The 9468-nt window shown below is 40.0% G+C and overlaps 1 long non-coding RNA gene across 1 annotated transcript; it reads right to left on the reverse strand.

Annotated features, from left to right (window-relative positions):
- Positions 1–3091: 3091 nt before the first annotated feature.
- On the reverse strand, positions 3092–6976 carry LOC308200757. The gene is made up of 3 exons (XR_013955781.1): positions 6391–6976; positions 4848–4910; positions 3092–3817 (listed from the first exon to the last, which is right to left on the reverse strand). It is a non-coding gene; the product is annotated as an uncharacterized lncRNA (long non-coding RNA).
- Positions 6977–9468: the final 2492 nt, after the last annotated feature.

The following is a 9468-nucleotide window of genomic DNA, read 5'->3' on the forward strand; positions in this document are numbered from 1 at the left end:
ACCACCCCAAAGAGGACCCACAAGAAAGCACAGTGTGCACTATTGTCCGTTCTCATGGTTAGAAAACTGAGAGCTATGCAGCAAAAACCAACAGATTAGCTTAAATTTATTATTATTTTTTTTTTAATAATGATGTTTTTATTTGCTGCCTGGCATTTTCAAGGTTTAGGTCAGGTTGTTGGGGGCTGGCACATTTCTTTAGAGGGAATTCAGTTTTCTATACAAACCGTAGTTCTGGAAGTGAGGACTCCCCAGAAACAAGCAAATATAACATGCAACAAAAGTCAGCCATTAAAGGGAAAACACTGTGAAGGATAGGGGCTAAGAAAAATGCATTTATATCAAATATATTTGCCATATTGCCAATTCAAAGAATCACAAGTATGACACAAATAAACAACTCTATTCATAACATTAAAACAGATGAGGCATTAGTTTATATTTTTACTTGGTTACATTTAAGTGTGGCATTTCATTTATTTATTGTGCAATGTTGTTTAGGAGTGAGGGTTGGTACTCAAATTTTGCATAAGCACCTTTTTTATTTAAAAATTCAAAATGTCAAAATAAAAGAGTGTTTCTTCCCATCATGTTGTGACCGATCCAACAACTTGTCTTTGCTTTACGTATATATTCCAGAAAGACATTCAATGTTGATTACAGATGGGAACAGATTGATAATCACCACTTTATGTGATGAGTCTTTAAAATAATTCTGTATTCTGATTCTAAAAAAAAAAAAAAAAAAAAAGTTATATTCTTTTCTGATTTTGTCTGTCTGTCTTCTGCTGGTTCCTGCTATGTTTGGTATCTTGGAATGTCTTTCAGTAAGATGTTTATGTGCATGCATAGCAAAAACTCATGCTGATTTTTCATGGCTAGTGTTTTTCCCAAAAAAAGAAAAACGTAATTTTGTATTACATTGAACTATCCTGTTATAAGGAACATTCTGAGTGGCAGGTATGAATTATCTATGGAATCCATATCTTCCTGTCAGCTCTAGAAAAACTAAGCCCTAAACCAACAGGTCACAAAAGACATGAGTTGTTATCATTTAACTCAGTGGCTGTATCATTGACCCATGTCATCATGGATTGAAAATTCGGGAATAGGTCAAAACAAATTAAATTTCTTCTTGAAGTTATGGAGATGAATTGACTCTCTACTTGGTGGTCAGATATACCAAGAGCTGCAGCACAGCACCGTCCCTGCCCGGGCAGGCTGAGGAGGTCCTGCCTCTGCAGTTCTGATGCAGCCTCCCTGCAGGATTCTCCTCCGGGAGAAGCAAGGCCTTTCTCCTCATCCACATCTTTATTAAACATCTGAAAAGGCTTCAGTCATTACTCTGGTGAATTACAATTTTATAAAATTTGTTTTGACAGGGTTTTTCTGTGATTCACCAAGGAACTCTAATTGAATGTAGCACGCACTGTTGTTGTTCTGAGTACAGGTGTTTAACAACCTGGTGTCAGGTAGCCTTGCAGATCTGAAATGGTGTTAAAAGTCAGCTAAAAATGAGTTAAACAATTTCCAAGGAGTATTTCTTTATATCATCGATTGCTATGAGGATATAATGTGTCCATAAATAGAAACTGTCCATGGCACAGCACAGAGAAGCATCAGTGAGCTTTCAGCCAGACCCACTGCTTTGTGCCCTAAGATGTAGCAGTACAAGTATAAATCTCATGGATAGCTTAAATTTAAGTATTGCAGGAAAAAAGGCAAAGAAAATATTGATTTGATTATAGTGTGTTGCCTTGGCACTTACAAGAATATTACCTGGTACAAGACAAGTGTAATACAGATCCAGAGATTAGAAACTGATTCCAACAAGGTTCACCGATGAGAAACAGGCATCAGCTAAACAACTGTGATAAGCCAGCGAGGTATTTACATCACATGGTTAATCTTGTTTTGTGAAAGTTGATTGTAATTGTAGTGTCACTGACTAGAGCAGTGATTTTCACAGGGAAAGACTGTGTTTCAACAGCACTTTCACCTCCTGACAGTAAGAGCTTGGACTGGATTAGTAAACCATGGTGCTGGGTTTGGAGAAGATAATGTGGGAAGTCCCCAAAGTCAAACTGAATAAACGAGGGTGGTGGCAGTAGCAGGCTTTACTGTCATGTCTGTGTTATAGCTGTGGCTAACAGCTCTGTGCCAGGGCAACTCTGGTGCTATTTGCACCTGGAAAACACCACACATCCACAAGATATGATGTTTAGAGAAGTTGCTGGAGCCACCACAATGCAAGGATCATCGGTCAAACAACTGCAGGATCCTGTGCTGAGGCACCCTACTTCAAATCAGCATTTCTGGAGTGAGGTAGCTTTTCTACTGACACTTTGAGAAACAGAAGGGTTATTTCTCTGGGTTGGTCAAAAGTTGGTTTCTCAGTAAAAATTCTTGTGGACCCTTCTCATGGATAGACCTCATTCTCACCAACAAGGAGGTGAGAAGCTGCTTAACATCTTTGTTGGTGACATGGACAGTGAGATTGAGTGAACCCTCAGCAAGTTTGCCAATGACACCAAGCTGTGTGGTGTGGTTGGCACGCTGGAGGAGAGGTGGGCCTGTACAAACCTCATGATGTTCAACAAGGCCAAGGGCAAGGCCCTGCATCTGGGCTGGGGCGATCCCAAGCACAAATACAGGCTGGGTGGAGAATGGATTGAGAGCAGCCTTGAGGAGAAGTACTTGGGGGGTGTTGGCTAATGAGGAGCTCGAGATGAGCTGGCAAGGTGCACTTGCAACCCAGAAAGCCAACTGTGTCCTGGGCTGCATCAAAAGCAGCATGGCCAGCAGGGCGAGGGAGGTGATTGTCCCCCTCTGCTCTGCTCTGGTGAGACCCCACCTGGAGCACTGTGTGCAGCTCTGGGGCCCCCAGCACAAGAAGGTCTTAGACTTATTAGAATGAGTCCAGAAGGGGAAGATGATCAGAGGCTGGAGCACTTCCCCTACGAAGACAGGCTGAGGGAGCTGGGGTTGTTCAGCCTGGAAAAGAGAAGGTTCTGGGGAGACCTTATAGCAGCCTTCCGGTGCCTAAAGGGGGCCTACAGGAAAGCTGGGGAGGGACACTTTATCAGGGTTTGTAGTGACAGGACAAGGGGTAATGGTTTTAAACTAAAAAGGGTAGATTTGGATTAGGTATTATGAAGTTCTTGACTATGAGGATGGTGAAGCACTCGAAAAGGTTGCCTGGAAAGGCAACCATCGCTGGACGTGTTCAAGGCCAGGTTGGATGGGGCTTTGGGCAACCTGGTCTGGTGGGAGGTGTCCCTGGCTATGGCAGGGAGGTTGGAATTAGATGATCTTTAAGGTCCTTTTCAACCCAAACCATTCTATGATCTATGATTCTATAATGGATTCTCAGCTAAACAGGCTTTTGCTCTGATTCAAGGTCAACAAAACAAGACAAAAGTCAGAATGGGACATAAACTTTATTCACTTACTGTTTTCAATAAGCTCTTAAACAGAAAATGAGAACTGTAATGCAAACAAACAAACAAAAAAAAAACAACAAAAAACCCACACAGAACTCATTTACAAAAGAAAAAAAAAAAAAGAACTGCCGAAAAAACAGGAAATTCTTGAAAATGCTTGAATTCATACCTACTATTCAAATTTAACAATAGACCCTGTGAGAGTGACGTGCTTAGTATAATAGCCATTAGGAGTATCAGACACAGAAACGAAAATCTGCTGCTAAATGAGAGGTCTATCCTTATAATCTTCAGCATGTCAGGGATTTCATTTCAGTGTTCACTTTTAATTGTCACTGCTTGACATCTGCAAAAATCACCTCTGAGCTTCTGGTCTAAAACACAAAGAACATCATTTCCTTGATACTCACACCTATGTCATGCAGGAACAAACCCATTCAAAGTCATTTGAAAGAGACCAAGAGAACTGAAAGGACAAATAAGTCCAACATGGTAGTGGCTGCAACCAGAGGGCATTTACTGACTTAATGCTGTGTGCATTTATAGTCTCTCTGTAATCATTTGTAATCTGCTTGCTCTCTGTGTTTTTAAGCTGGGAACGCTTTTGGTGTAGTACTTTCACTTATCATGTTTTCCCAGCACTTAGCAAAGAGTTTTCAGTTTGTTGATGTTTTACTACCACAGCAGAATTAAAATATGTAATGCATAAGGATGAAAAAAAATGCTTAAAACTAACTTAGGTTGGTATTTTCTAAAGTTATTTTTCTAATTTGTGGACTGTGTTCATGGACTCACAGCTTGTGTGTCACATCCTGCTGCTGCATCCTGTCTTATCATGGGCACCTGGCCTCACCCTGTCTCTGCCTAGCATCTGAGCAGAGATGGCAAGACCAAAAGCACACTTGCCCTTATACATTCAATGTAGAGAGATGAAGAGTGTACTTGAAATCTTTTGCCTGTCCAAAAAACCTCTAAGCAAGAATCTGAAGAAGTGACTTCCATTTTCCTCAACCATCAGATGTATGTGAGAGAGTTTGTGAGGCTTACATCATCCAAATTTCTATTATCAATAGATAAATATAGTAATAATGAGGTCAGAAATTATGATTTTTAGAGGATTTTATTACATGGAAATTTGATATTGCTGCAGAATCAAAAATATCTTTACAAATATTTGCAAAAACAAAGCTTAGAGTCAAAGTTTCCTTGCATATTGTTTTGAAATATCTTTTTTACTTTTGATTATTTGTATAAATTACTATTTACAAAATAAAATATATTCAAAATGCACAAAGCTGATATACTATTCTGGAACAGAAATTAAGCTCATCTGAATGTTTTCCTTTCTTTGAAAATATTTGATGCATCATTTTATGAAACATTCCAGATTATAGAAAATATTACCTGTTGGAAAAGAGCTCTTCTGAAGACTTTCAGCTTTTTCTATCTAGAAGGTTGTAGTTTATGCTAGAGACAGGAAAGAAATTAGTTATTAGAAGATCATGTCAAAACTACTGTGATAAATTCTTGCTACTGTACCTAAATTTCAGTCTCTGAGAAAGATAGTTTGTTGGGAAATTTGATGTAAAGTAAGCCAAAACCACAACTCAACATTTCAAAATTTCAATGTCTACTTTGAACTATTTTGCTAGATCAAGTTAATCAGTGTAGTTCAGGTTTTACATCACCAGGACCTTCCTGGCTCGCTGTCTATCTGTTGACAACTATCAAACACTTCTTCAGAAAGTTAATGGATTGCCTCTGCCAGGTGAATTTATTTTGGGTGGCTTATTTGAAAGAAATGGGTATGTTTCCCAGGGTCAAAGCCATATCTCCAAAAACAGGGTGTACAAACACAAATGGGCATTATGGTAAGTAGGATCATAGGTCTGATATAGATTGTAGGATTTTTGCTAGTATTTAGGATAGTGAACCTGAGGAAGGTGGGTTCCTCAGTGTTCCTGAGGAAGTTTGGTCTAAGGCATCATGAGAGGTATGGCTGCTGCCTAGCTTTATACATGTAAAGTCAGGAAGTTGGTTTTCAAACTGTCCTGATATCCAGAGAATAAGATATATCCAGAAAGCAAACTGGAACAAAAAGTCTACTGCTTTGATGGGTATGTTAAGTATTTCCTTTTTTTTTTTTTTTTTTTAAATATTGTAAACACTTTATCTCATAAAGTTTTCATTCCTTTAACAATGCTCAAATTTCTTTAGTGCAAAATAGTTCATTGAAAAAAATCTAATCAGTGTTAGTAAAAACTCGTAAAAGGTCAGGATAAATAAACAGTGGAACAAATTTCTGAGGCAGACTCCTCATTAGTTGCCTTTAAATCAAGAAAACATTTCTTGCTAAAAGATATATGACCTTTTGGTTGCAATTTATGAGGTTCAGTGCAGGAATTACTGGGTAACATTTGATGGCTTATGCTACGCAGGTCAGATTAAATGATCATAATGACCCGTGACCTTAGCAGCTACTAATCTTTCATGAGAGCAAAGCCATAGACGGCAGATGAACTGTAATAGAAAGGAACTGAAGTCTCTGGAGGACTATTTAAAGGGTATCTTGAATTAGCTAATGCAAGAAAGAGACCTTTTCTGATAGAAAAGCCTAAAAATCCCTGCAGTTCCACAGGTATATATATATATTATATTTTGTTTTGACAAGAGAAATTGTATATTGGTTAAAAATATTTTGTTGATATCCTACTAATTCTCTACACTTTGTGTGTGGTCTGAAAGGGGAGGAGGTTTAATGAAAAATGAGAACATGAAAATGTTGAAAGGTTTGTCCATTCACAGATTTAGAAAACATTTGTCACTCAAAAAGTCAACTCCCTTTGGGAGTAAAGCATCCCCTTTGGGAGATGTAGCGTCTCCCCTGGTGTGACCAGGATTTACAGCCCCACATAGACCAGAGACAGTCCCTTTGGCCTCCCCATACCTGTTCCAGGTTGCTCAAGGTGGACTTGGGAGGGAGGTGTTCCAGCAGCTCTGTGTGGGACCTGAGAGCTTCACGTAGGTGTTAGTAACACCCAGCCAGGAAGGCACCATGCTGTGCTCAGGGAAGGCTCCATCAGGTGAGACCAAGGAGGTGTTCAGGTCTTTTGACCTGATCCCGGTGAGCTGGAGGGGCTGATGGAAACCTGACCTGATTCCCAGGTCCCTGTAGGCCATGCTGAGGAAGGAAGGGGCCTGACTTCAGGAACTGGGCCCAGGAAGCAGGAGGACTTTCCAGAGAAGCCTGTTATTTACTATAGAAGGAATCTGGGTGGGAGAGGACTAAAGAGGCTTCATTTTATTTGCTGGAGGTCTCAGCCAGCAGGGCTGTGTGGCCCTGTGAGATGGGTTGAGGAAGTCTGATGATGGCTCTGAGACAAGTAGGAGACACGTGAGAAATGTCTTCTAATGGGCCAGACTTTCCTGCCTAGAAAGTGCTGTGATTCAAGACTTCCAAGGAATGAAACATCAGAAAATGAAAGGTGTTTATGACCCATGGACCCTGGGGGGGGGGGGGGGGGGGGGGGGACGGACACGACCATAAAGGCTTTGCAGCAAATGAGTTGCAGAAAACCACCCAGGAAGCTGATGTGGAGCTTGCATTGCAACTGCAATGTGCTTGGGATAATTCAGCGAAGAGAGCAAAGACATGAAGGAAACAAAAATGAGACCCTGAAATCATTCAATCTCATGTGATGGGGAGGGCTGGTGACATGGAAAATGAGCAGAAAGCAGAGGAAAAGGCAAGACTTGCAATTTCATGTGTTTTAAGAGTGCAAGGAAACAATATGGAAACGTGATTGTTTCTCTGCCAAACAAAAGCAGCTCAAAAAGATTGAAAGGTAATGTGATAAACCCCTTCTGATTGTTTTCAGAGAAGAGTTACAGCATTATGCGAATTTAACAACATGCATTAGTGCTGACAGAATGAATTGTTTCGTAGGGTTGAGAAAGGTTGGGAAGATTGAAATGCATTAATCACGGAAAGCTAAAGCAACGGAGAAATGAAAAATGGAAATAATTCAGACTGAATAGTTTCCAAAGTACACAGGTTGTCTACCACTAACTGCTAGGATGTTTCAGCTCTTAAAATTTTTCCTGATACCTGCAATTAGGGACTTATTAATTCGGTTGTTGAAGTTATTACCTGCCCCTTAAAATGCTTTTGTCTGCCGTTAGCTACACTATAATTTGGATACATATATTGTGATCCAGTAGCTGGAGTTGTGTGCTATGGCACCTGAAAAGGAACAATGCATCTCTCCCTAAAGATACCTATTAACACCTGGCTCTTGAGACTCATTTCCATCATCTCATAGATATTTCATAACTCTATATAGACTACTTCTGAGATGATAATTAGAAATCCTGGATGTACTGGTACCTTGTAAATGAGTGCTATCCCCCGACCTGGGGCAAATGACTGCAGTGAAACTGCAGCAGCTGCTGGCTTGTAACCCATGCATTGGTTAAAGTACAGACCCATTCTTCCTTTTCCACTCCTTCTTGTGGTCCCTAGACCACATCATTCCCACAGTCTTATAATCTTATTATATGCGTAAAGGAATCTGGTGGTTTTCCTAATATCCACATGTATTTTTCAGTTATTACATAAATAAGGTTTCTGTAGTGAACTGTGGTTGAGGAGTACTGTTGGCTGGCAGGTTGAGATCTTCCCACAGGGATGTTTAAATTAGATGAAATTAGAACATGAAGTTAGGTGAACAGTTTTTCTTCCCTGTCTGGTTTCTGTTCAGTCTTGGCTAAAAGTGCATCCCAGCAAGTGCTTGCTCAGGTCCTTGCTGCAGCTTGCGTTCCTGTTTGGGCTGCTGACTCACGCTTGCAAACTGAGTCAAGATGTAGGAATGGTTAGTGAAGGCTGCCCATTAGGCTATTAGGAACAAATTTTGGGGTTGAGTTTTACAGCAAATGGCAAAGGAGTTGAGCTCAGCTTGCCGGCTTTATTTCTTGTCATTGAAGAGAAGCTTTCATTGTAGTCTCAATTCTTTTTGTATGCTTATTCATCAAGGTTTGAACCTCTGTTGTTCTGAAAAGGAACTGAGTTGGGCATGCACATGGAAAGACCGGAATAAAAAAATTTCCCTCCACCAAAAATCCAATAATAACTTGTGGGTGAAGGGAAGCGGAAGGAGAAAAACTATTGATGTGATTCTTACACGGTGTCCTTTCTTGGAAGAATATTTGCTTCCACTGTCCACGTTGCCTCCTTTTGATCAGCACCTCATTCTGCTCTTCCTCACACAGTATACAGGTATGGGGACATGGCATCATGCCTCAGACTTTCTGTCAGTGGTTTTATTACCACTTAAAGGTTATTGAAACAAAGTACATAAAGAACCAAGTTCTTTAAAGAGTGGCAAAAGACTGATGGTGTCATTTTTCAGCTGGAGAGGATTTTTGTGAAGCACTTGTGACAAGGCTCATTTCTCAGAATACGCTTCGTAACAGCTTGAAGGCTCTCGTATTTCATATATAATCCATCTGCAGTGGTTTGTCTTTCTCTTTTGTGAAGAGAACACAGGCCCATATGAATCTTGTCTTGGTTAGCATTAGCAAATAAACACATGCCTTCTCTAGCTAAAAAACAGAAGTCTTTATCCCTGGAAAGCTGATAAATTCATAATTTTCGGGGGCTCACATTCTCTATTCTTTGTGAGCAGTTATGCATATAACAGTGGCTACCACAAATGAAATGATTATTGAAACACGATTCCTGTTCATCAGGAATTTTAGATTATTTCCCTGATTTTGGTATAGGAGCGTGATTAATAGTGGGCAGATACTGGGTATTCATGACAGAATTTGTAAACTGTGCATCAATCTTTCAGATTGGCATGATGCTGTTAAAACTGATCACAACCAGAAGATATTTCTTTACCTCACAGAGCATAAATTACATGAAGATGGTTTTCTTATGTGTTGAGGTATTGCTTTTCACATGCAGGATTTGGGCAAATAAATTATATTGCTCCCAGGTTCACACAAGCATTTAGAAATCTTT

The sequence above is a fragment of the Anser brachyrhynchus genome (genome assembly GCF_964034855.1).
Source record: "Anser brachyrhynchus genome assembly, chromosome: 1".
NCBI lineage: Eukaryota > Metazoa > Chordata > Aves > Anseriformes > Anatidae > Anser > Anser brachyrhynchus.